Below are 10,463 nucleotides of genomic sequence, written 5' to 3'. Positions count from 1 at the left end.
GAACTGCATCTCGATGCACCAGCTGCAGCTGTGGCCATCGGGGAGCCTGGGAGACTCACGGAAATCCCACATCTGACACCCAGAACAGAACTCCGAGTCTGTAGTCATGCCCCCTAATCTCTCAACAATTAAATAAACAAAAAACAAGAAGTAAGAAATGAACTTACCTACTTACCTTGCTCCCACCTGTTCTTGCCAAAACCCTGTTGAGCCAAAGTTTTACCACTCTGACTCAGACCACTCTGATGATAACCGTTCCATGAGACAGTACAACACTTTTATGCAGACTGGATTTTTAAAGCTGGAGTTCTTATTTAAGTAAGGAGTGAACTTACCTACTTACGTTGCTTCCACCTGTTCTTGCTGAAGCCCTTTTGAGCCAAAGCCTTACCACTCTGACTCAGACCACTCTGATGACGACCGCTCCATTAGACGGTACCCCTCTTTTATGCAGACTGGATTTATAAAGCTTTTTGCACAATTTGAATGGGAATGCTTCTACTGTGTCTGCACAGTACTCCAATCAACGATGTGCGCCGAGAAAACCTCCTGCTTATTAATGCTCTTCGCCTTGTCCCTCACCTCTACAGAATATTATTCATTTTATTTTACTGAGAGGTACAGCACAGAACAGGCCCATCCAGCTCACCCAGCTGTTCCACCCAGGAATCCACCGATTTAACTGTAACCTAATTGTGGTACGGTTTAAAAAATACAATTAACCTACTAACCAGTCTGGCTGCGGACAGAGGGACTGTGTACATGGGAAGGACGTACAAACTTACTTACAGAGGATGCTGCAACTGAATTCCAAACTCTAACACTATGAGCTGTAATAGTGTCACACTAACTGCTATGCTATCGCGGTGACAATAAAGATGTAGCAGTGCCGAAACCCGGGATTGAACCAGGGACCTTTAGATCTTCAGTCTAACGCTCTCCCAACTGAGCTATTTCGGCTGATATGTCTGCATTTTTGTGGTTCACCTCTGTCTTGTACTTCACCATTCCAGTATCTGCAGTATTGTAGTTCCTTAAACCTCACCCTTCCAGTATCTCAGAATCAGCATCAGGTTCATTGTCACAGGCATGTGTCCTGAAATTTGTTAACTTAGCAGCAGCAGTTCAATGCAATACATAATATAGAAGAAGAAGAATAATAAATAAATAAATAAGTCGATTTCCCATGTTACGAGTATTGAATACATTAAAATTGTGCAAAAACAGAAATAATGTATAAGAAAAAAGTGAGGTAGTATTTGCAGGTTAAATAGCCATTTAGGAAATGAAAGGCAGAGGGGTAGAAGTTGTTCCTGAATCGCTGAGTGTGTGCCTTCATGTTTCTGTACATCCTACCTGATGGTAACAGTGAGAAAGGGCATGCCCTGGGTGCTGGAGGACCTTAATAATGGACACTGCCTTTCTGAGACACTGCTCCTTGAAGCTGTGAAAGTCCAGAACGAGGGGTCACAGTTTAAGGATAAAGGGGAAGCCTTTTAGGAACGAGATGAGGAAAAACTTCTTCACTCAGAGAGTGGTGAATCTGTGGAATTCTCTGCCACAGGAAACAGTTGAGGCCGGTTCATTGGCTATATTTAAGAGGAAGTTAGATATGGCCCTTGTGGCTAAAGGGGTCAGGGGGTATGGAGAGAAAGCAGGTACAGTGTTTTGAGTTGGAAGATCAGACATGATCATATTGAATGGCGGTGCAGGCTCAAAGGGCTGAATGGCCTACTCCTGCACCTATTTTCTATGTTTCTATGTCTATGTTTCTATGTCCTGGGTTCTTTGTAGTTTAGTACGCAAGATGGAGCCAAATAAATTCACAACCCCCTTTCAGTCCTGTGCAGTAGCCCCGCCCCCCACACCAGACTGCCGCAGAAGAGCTCCCAATTATCCAGAAATCTGAATCCCTGCACTCTGCTCCAATTCATCACCTACGTATTTATCTGCCACCTCATTCTATTCTTACCCTCCCTGTTGTCTGGCACGGACAGGAGTCTCAAGATCACTACCCTAGAGGTCCTGCTTCTCAACGTCTTTCCCAACTCCCTGTATTCTGTTTTCAGGACCTCTTCCTATTTTCTACCCACATCATTGGTACCAATGTGTACTAGAACTCTGGCTGCTCTCCCTCCCATTTCAGGATATTGTGGAATCGTTCAGAAACATCACGAACACTGGCATCTGGGAGTCTAACTACCATCTGTATTTCTTTGTCGCGTCCACAGAATCACCTGTTTGTCCCCCTAACTATAGAGTCCGAATCACTGCTGCCATCCTTGTCAGTTCCCTACCCTCCTGGGCCACAGGGCCAGACTCAGTGACAGAGGCATGGCCACTGTCACTTCCCCCATGTAGATCCCCACCCCCAACAGTACTCAAATGGAGCATTTATTTTGAAGTGGCAAGTCACCAGGGTTCTCTCCACTATCTGGTGTTCTCCCTTCCCTCTCCTGACAGTCACCCATTTATCGATCTCCTGTACCCTTGGGGTGACTACCTCCCAATAGTCCCGGTCTATCACTGCCTCACTTTCCCTAACAAGCTGAAGGTCATTGAGCTGCTGCTCCAGTTCCCTTACACAGTCTCTCAGGAGCTGTATTTCGATGCACCAGGTGCGGATGTCACCACTGGGGAGGGTAAGGATCCAGAACAGAACATTGGCCCTGTAGACATACCTCCTATTCTCTCAACAGTTAAATAAAATCTGGAGTTCTTATTTAAGTAAGGAGTGAACTTACCTACTTAACTTGCTCCCACCTGTTCTTGCTGAAGCCCTGTTGAGTCAAAGCCTTACCACTCTGACTCAGACCACTCTGATGATGACCGCTCCATTAGACAGGACGCTTCTTTTATGCAGACTGGGTTTTTAAAGCTTTTTGCAGGACTTGCATGGGAATGCTTCCACTGTATGAAGCATTGTGTGCACTTCTACACAGTACTCCAATCAATAATCCCACCAAAGAAACCTGAATATTGAATATCGTCCCTCACCATTACAGAATATTTTTTTATTTTATTGAGAGATACAGCCCACCAAGGAACAAGCCCACCAAGTGACACCCAGGAACACGAACATAATTGTGGTACAGTTTAACAAATACATACTACGTTTGGAGAGGCTGTGTACAAGGGATGGGTGTACAAACCCTCTACGTACTGAGGGTGCCACACTCTGATGCTGCTGTATGACCACGAGGCCCAATAACCAAGTCCCAGTGCTGAAACCCGTGATTGAACCAGGGACCTTTAGATTTTCAGTCTAACGCTCTCCCAACTGAGCTATTTCTCTGACATATCTACAGTATTGTGGATCTCTACTGTCATGTACCTCACCATTGCAGCATCTGCAGTATTGTATTTCCCCGTTCTTTCAACCTGACCATTCCTCCATCTGCGGTATTGTACACTCCTCTGCCTTACACCTCACCATTGCTGTATCTGCGGTATTGTAGTTCTCCTATCCCTCGACCCTCACTATCATAAAATATTATTTATTTTATTTTATGGGGACCTACAGCGCACGACTGGTCCGTCTGGCCCACCAAGCTGTGCCACCCTGCAATCAGGGTTAAATTGGTGGATTTGTGCCGCCCCAATGTGGGATGCTTTAAAATAATCAGTTCAACTACTAACCAGTATGTCTTTGGACTATCGGAGCAAACCGCAGCTCCCCGGAACAAATCCATATGCACATGGGAAGGACTTTCAAACCCACTTACAGAGGACGTCTGAATTGAACTCTGAAATCAAGTGAGCTGCAATAGTGTTGCACTAACTGCTGTTACCATGGTGTCCAATAAACAAGTCCCAGTGCTGACACCTGTATTTTGGTGGTATTTTGGCTGATCTATCTGCATTACTTTACTTTATTGTCACCAAACAATTGATACTAGAGCGTACAATCATCACAGTGATATTTGATTCTGCGCTTCGTGCTCCCTGAAGTACAAATCCAAGTAAATATAATAAAAAATGTAAATTATAATTAGAACATAGAAAATAGATACGGCCTACAATTGTGGTGTCATCAGCAAATTTATATATTGAGTTTGATGGAAACTTGGCTACACAATCATTTGAGTACAGCAGGGTGCTGAGTACACAGCCTTGTAGGGCACCGGTGCTCAGAATGATTGTAGAAGAGGGCTTGTCCCCTATTTTTACAGCCTGGGTCCTGTCTGTGAGGAAGTTGAAGATCCAGCTGCAGATTAGCTCACTGTTCCTGTATCTGTATTTCCCCGCTGCTTTAAACCTCACCGTTGCTGCATCTGCAGCATTGTAGTTCTGCTCTGACTTTTACCTCAGTATTCCAGCATATGTAGATCTTCTCTCCTTAAAATCACATCCTTCCAGTATCTGACATTGTGCTTCCCTGTTCTTTGTCTCTCACCATTCCTCTATCTGCAGAACTGTGATTCTCCTCATCCTTCCATCTCACCGTTGCTGCATCTGCAGTATTATACCTTTCCTGTGCCTTAGACCATAAGAGATGGGACCAGTATTAGGCCATTCAGCCCATTGAGTCTGCTCTGTCATTCCAGCATGGCTGATCCTAGATCCCCCTCAACTCCATATGGCTGCCTCCTTGCCATATCCTTTGATACCCTGACCAATCAGGAATTTATCAACTTCTGGTTTAAACATACCCACAGTCTTGTCCAGCACCATCTGTGGCAGAGCATTCCACAGATTCATTACTCTGTGGCAATCTGTAGATTAATCTTCTGGAATCTTGCACGAGGACTCCTAAGTACCTCTGATGTTTGAACGTTCTCCCCATTTAGATAATGGTCTGCACTATTGTTCCTGCTTTATATCATTGGCTAGTTTGCCCTCATTTACAGTTGTGACATTACCCTTATTACATTCCTTTTTCAGCTCCCTGTGCAATCACAACTCCACACCTTGGCTACTATTTGGAGGCCTATACAGTATATGATTCCCATAATTTTTTTTCATCCTTACAGTTTATTGACCCCACCTGCAAGATTCAACATTCTCTGACCCTATGTCACCTCTTTCTAAAGATGTAATTCCATCTCTAACCAGCAGAGTCACATCACTGCCTTTGCCTTCCTGTCTGTCCTTTCAATACAAAGTATATCTTTTGATGTTCAGCTCCCAACTTTGACCTTTCTTCAACAACAACTCAGTGATGTCCACAACTTCATACCGGACAACTGTGCCCCAAGTATAATAAAGAGCACATTTTAATACAGTACCTTCTGTCCTGCATTCTACACCCTTGTGAATTTTGCCTCTGTGGTACAATTTAACTCTTTGCTCTGTCTGCATTTGTACCCAATTACTGTCTTGTGCTTCCTTACATTCATGTTACACCCATCATCTGCCTGCTGGCTTATCCTCAGCTCCATCACACTGGCTCCCATTCCCCACCATATTAGTTCTATTACAGCTGCCATCCTTGTCAGTTCCCTACCCTCCTGAGACACGGGGCCAGACTCAGTTCCAGAGTCACATCCGCTGTTGCTTCCCCTAGGGAGCTTTCCGTCCTCCCCCTACCCTTTGCAGTTCTCAAAATGGAGTATTTATCTTTGAAGGGGCTGGCCACAGGGGTGCTCTCCACTATCTGAAGTTCTCCCTTCCCTCCCCTGACAGTCACCCATTTATCAGCCTCCTGTAGCCTTGGGGTGACTTCCTCCCTGCAGCTCCTATCACTTCCTCAAATTCCCTAATTACCCAAAGGTCAATGTGCTGCAGCTCCAGTTCCCTAACACGGTCTCTAAGGAACTGCATCTCGATTCACCAGCTGCAGCTGTGGCCATCGGGGAGCCTGGAAGACTCACGGAAATCCCACATCTGACACCCAGAACAGAACTCCGAGTCTGTAGACATGCCCAATAATCTCTCAACAATTAAATAAACAAAAAACAAGAAGTAAGAAATGAACTTACCTACTTACCTTGCTCCCACCTGTTCTTGCCAGAACCCTGTTGAGCCAAAGCCTTACCACTCTGACTCAGAACACTCTGATGATGACTGCTCCATTAGACGGGACCCCTCTTATATGCAGACTGGGTTTTTAAAGCTTTTTTCTGGATTGCACGAGGACGCTTCAACCGCATCTGCACATTACTCCAATCAACAACTCCCACTGAGAAAAACCTCCTGATTTTTAAAGCTCTTTGCCTCATCCCTCACCACTACAGAGTATTATTTATTTTATTTTGTTGAGAGATAGAGCACAGAACATGCCAGTCCGGCCACCCAGAAATCCATCGATTTAACCCTAACCTAATTATGGTCTGGTTTAAAATTACAATTAACCTTCTAACTATACTATCTTTGGAGGGACTCTGTACAAGTGAAGGATGTATAAACTTACGATGTGAACTCCAAACTCTGAAGCCCCGAGCTGCAATAATGTCACAACAACTGCTATGTGACCATGGGGCCCAATAAACAAGTCCCAGTGCTGAAACCCGGGATTGATCCAGGGACCTTTAGGTCTTCAGTCTAACGCTCTCCCGACTGAGCTATTTCGGCTGACACAGCTACAATATTGTTATTATCCACGGTTCTTTATCTCACTGTTGCAGCATCTGCAGTATTGTACTTCTCTTGATCTTTGTATGTCACCGTTCCATCTTCTGCAGTACTTTGCTCCTCTTCTGCCTGGTTCCTCACCGTTGCTGTATCTGCAGCATTGTGGTTCTGCTCTGCCTTGTACCTCAGTATTCCAGCATATGTAGATCTTCTCTCCTGAAAACCTCATCCTTCCAGTATCTATGACATTGTGCTGCCCTGTGCTTTGTCCCTCACCATTCCTGTATCTGCAGAACTGTGATTCTCCTCAGCCTTATATCTCACCATTGCTGCATCTGCAGTATTGTACCTTTCCTGTGCCTTAGACCATAAGAGATGGGAGCAGAATTAGGACAGTCAACAGATCGAGTCTGCTCTGTCATTCCATCATGGATGATCCTGCATCACCCTCAACTCCATACACCTGCTTCCTTGCCATATCCTTTGATGCCCTGACCGATCAGGAATCTATCAGCTTCTGCTTTAAACATACCCACGGGCTTGTCCTCCACCACCTGTGGCAGAGCATTCCGTGGAATCACTGCTCTGTGGTAGTCTGTAAATTAACCTTCTGGGAGCCTAAGTACCTCTGTACCTCTGAGGTTTGAATCTTCTCCAGATTTAAATAATAATCCGCACTATTGTTCCTGCTTTATATTATTGACTAGTTTCCACTAATTTACAAATGTGACATTACCCTTATTACATTCCTTTTTCAGTTCCCTGTGGAATCTCAGCCCCACATCTTGGCTACTATTTGGAGTCCTACGTATGATTCCCACAATGGTTTTTTTTCACCCTTGAGGTTTGTTGACCCCACATTCTCTGACACTATGTCACCTCTTTCTAAAGATGTAATTCCATCTCTTACCAGCAGAGCCACACCACTGCCCTTGCCTTCTTGTCTGTCCTTTCAATACAAAGTATATCCTTTGATGTTAAGTTTCCAACTTTCACCTTCTTTCAGCAACAACACTGTGATACCCACAACTTCATACCGAGCAACTGCGCTACAAGTTCATCCAGTTTATTCCGAATGTTAAGCTCATTTAAATACAGCTCCTTTAATCCCGCGTTCTACATCCTTGTGAATTTTGCCACTGTGGTAGAATTTAATTCTTTGCCCTGTCTGCATTTGTACCCAATCACTGTCTTGTGCTTCCTTACGTTCACGTTATTCCCAGCATCTACTTGTTGGCTTATCCTCAGCTCCATCACACTGATCCCCATTCCCCACCATATTAGTTTAAACCACTCCCAAACTGTTCTCCTAATGCTGCCCTCAAGAATATTGGTCCCCCTCAGATTCAAGTGCAACCCGTCCCTTTTGTGCAGGTCACATCTGCCGCAGAAGAGGTCCCAAATATCTAGAAATCTGAATCCCTGCCTCCTGCTCCAATTTTTCATTCACTCATTTTTCTGTCCACTCATTCTGTTCCTATTCTCAATGTCATCTGGCACAGGCAGCAAGCTGGAGATTAGTACCCTTGAGGTCTTCCTTCGCAGCCTCCTTCCTAACTCCCTGTAATCTGCTTTCAGGACCTCCTCCCTTTTCTACCAATGTTGTTGGTACCAATTTGTACCACGACCTCTGGCTGCTCACCTTCTCTGTTCAGAAACATCACAGATCCTGGCACTTGGGAGGCAAACCACCATCTGGGTTTCTTTCTCACCTGCACAGAATCACCTGTTTGTCCCCTAACTACAGAGTCCTCAATTACTGCTGCCATCCTTGTCAGTTCCCCACCCTCCTGAGAATCTGGGCAGGACTCAGTGCCAGAGTCACATCCACTGTTGCTTCCCCCAGGGAGCTTTCCATCCTCCCCCAGCAGTGCTCAAAATGGAGTATTTATCATTGAAGGAGCAGGCCAAAGGGGTGCTCTCCACTATCTGAAGCTCTCCTGTCCCTCTGCAGACAGTCACCCATTTATTTGCCTCCTGTAGCCTTTGGGTGATTTCCTCCCTGTAGCTCCTATCACTGCCTCACTTTCCCTAACTACCCAGAAGTCAATGTGCTGCATCTCCAGTTCCCTAACACGGTCTCTAAGGGGCTGCATCTCGATGCACCTGGTGTGGATGTGGCCACTGGGGAGGCTGGGAGTCTGGCTGAAATGCCACATCTGATACCCAGTACAGAACACTGGCCCTTTAGACATGCCCCCTATTCTCTCGACAAGTAAATAAGAAAAAAATGAAACAAGAAGTAAGGAATGAACTTACCTACTTGCCTTGCTCCCAGCTTTTGCCAAAACCCTGTTGAGCCGAAACCTTACCACTCTGACTCAGACCACTCCGATGATGACCGCTCCACTAGACAGAACTCCTCTTTTATGGAGACGGTTTTTAAAGCTTTTTGCCAGACTTGCACGAGAACTCTTCGACTACATCTGCACATTACTACAATCAATGACTCCCACTGAGAAAAACCTCGTAATTTTTAAAACTGTTGCCTCATCCCTCACCACTACAAAATATTAGTTATTTCGTTTTGTTGAGAGAAAGAGCACAGAACACGCCAGTCCGTCCACCCAGGAATTCACCGATTTAACCCTAACCTAATTATGGTATGGATTAAAAGTACAATTAACCCTCTAATCATACTACCTTTGGAGGGTCTCTGTACAAGGGAAGGACATATAATCCTGCATACAGAGGATGCCACAATTGAACTTCAAACTGTGATGCCCCAAGCTTCAATAATATCACTCAATTGCTATGTGACCATGGGGCCCAATAATTAAGTCCCAGTGTCAATACCCAGGATTGAACCAGTGTCCTTTAGATCTTCAGTCTAACGCTCTCCCAACTGAGCTATTTCGGCTGATATATCTGTCAGAATGTGGTTCTCCCTCTCTTTTCAGGATATTGTTGACATGCTCTGAAACATCATAAACCCAGGCACCTGGGAGGCAAATTTTTGTGGTTCACCTCTGTCTTGTACCTCACCATTCTAGTATCTGCAATATTGTATTTCCCTCTGTATGGTATCTCACCATTCCATCTTCTGCAGTATTGTAGTTCCTTAAACCTCACCCTTCCAGTATCTCAAAATCAGAATCAGGTTCATTATCACCGGCATGTGTCCTGAAATTTATTAACTTTCCAACAGCGGTTCAATGCAATACATAACATGGAACAAGATGAAAAAAAATTATAAATAAATAAGTCAATTTACCATATCACATATATTGAATAGTTCAAAATCATGCAAAAACAGAAATAATGTATGCCCTGGCTGCTGGGAGAACCTTAATAATGGACACTGCCTTTCTGATACACCGCTCCTGGAAGATGTCCTGGGTACTTTGTCGGAGCCGACTAAATTCACAACCCCCTTTCTGTCCTTTGCTGTAGCTCCCCCTCCCCCGCACACCAGACAGTGATGCAGCCTGTCAGAATGCTCCCCACGATACAGCTATATAAGTTTTTGAGTGTATTTGTTGACATGCAAAATCTATATAGTCACTATCTTGCCGTCTTTATAACTGCATCGATATGTTGGGACCAGGTTTGGTCCTCAGAGATCTTGACATCCAGGAATTTGAAACTGTTCACACTTTTCACTTCTGATCCCTCTATGAGGATTGGTGTGTGTTCCTTCGTCTTACCCTTCCTGAAGTCCACAATCAGCTCTTTCGTCTTACTGACGGCGAGTGCCGGGTTATTGCTTTGACACCACTCCACTATATGGCATACTTTTGTGGTTCACCTCTGTCTTGCGCCTCACGGTTCCTGTATCTGCGGGATTGTATTTCCCCTGTGCTTTAAACCTCACTGTTGCTGTATCTGCGGTATTGTACTCCTCCACTCTCTCATCCCTCACCATTACAGAATATTATTTATCTTATTTCATTGCGAGATGCAATGAAGAACAGGAAGTTCTGGCCCACCAATCTGTGCCGAGCTGGAAC

At 44.8% G+C, this 10,463-nt stretch overlaps 4 non-coding genes across 4 annotated transcripts; all 4 read right to left on the bottom strand.

Annotated features, from left to right (window-relative positions):
* Window positions 1-887: 887 nt before the first annotated feature.
* Window positions 888-960, bottom strand: trnaf-gaa (transfer RNA phenylalanine (anticodon GAA)). The gene has a single exon. It is a non-coding gene; the product is annotated as a tRNA-Phe (tRNA).
* Window positions 961-3,222: 2,262 nt separating this feature from the next.
* trnaf-gaa (transfer RNA phenylalanine (anticodon GAA)) lies at window positions 3,223-3,294 on the bottom strand. Its single transcript has one exon. It is a non-coding gene; the product is annotated as a tRNA-Phe (tRNA).
* Window positions 3,295-6,440: 3,146 nt separating this feature from the next.
* trnaf-gaa (transfer RNA phenylalanine (anticodon GAA)) lies at window positions 6,441-6,513 on the bottom strand. Its single transcript has one exon. It is a non-coding gene; the product is annotated as a tRNA-Phe (tRNA).
* A 2,787-nt stretch (window positions 6,514-9,300) lies between these two features.
* trnaf-gaa (transfer RNA phenylalanine (anticodon GAA)) lies at window positions 9,301-9,373 on the bottom strand. Its single transcript has one exon. It is a non-coding gene; the product is annotated as a tRNA-Phe (tRNA).
* Window positions 9,374-10,463: the final 1,090 nt, after the last annotated feature.

This window comes from Hypanus sabinus, chromosome 18 (genome assembly GCF_030144855.1).
Source record: "Hypanus sabinus isolate sHypSab1 chromosome 18, sHypSab1.hap1, whole genome shotgun sequence".
Classification (NCBI taxonomy): Eukaryota; Metazoa; Chordata; class Chondrichthyes; order Myliobatiformes; family Dasyatidae; genus Hypanus; species Hypanus sabinus.
The sequence above is the reverse complement of the archived record's forward strand: the minus strand, read 5'-3'. Positions and strand labels throughout refer to the sequence as shown.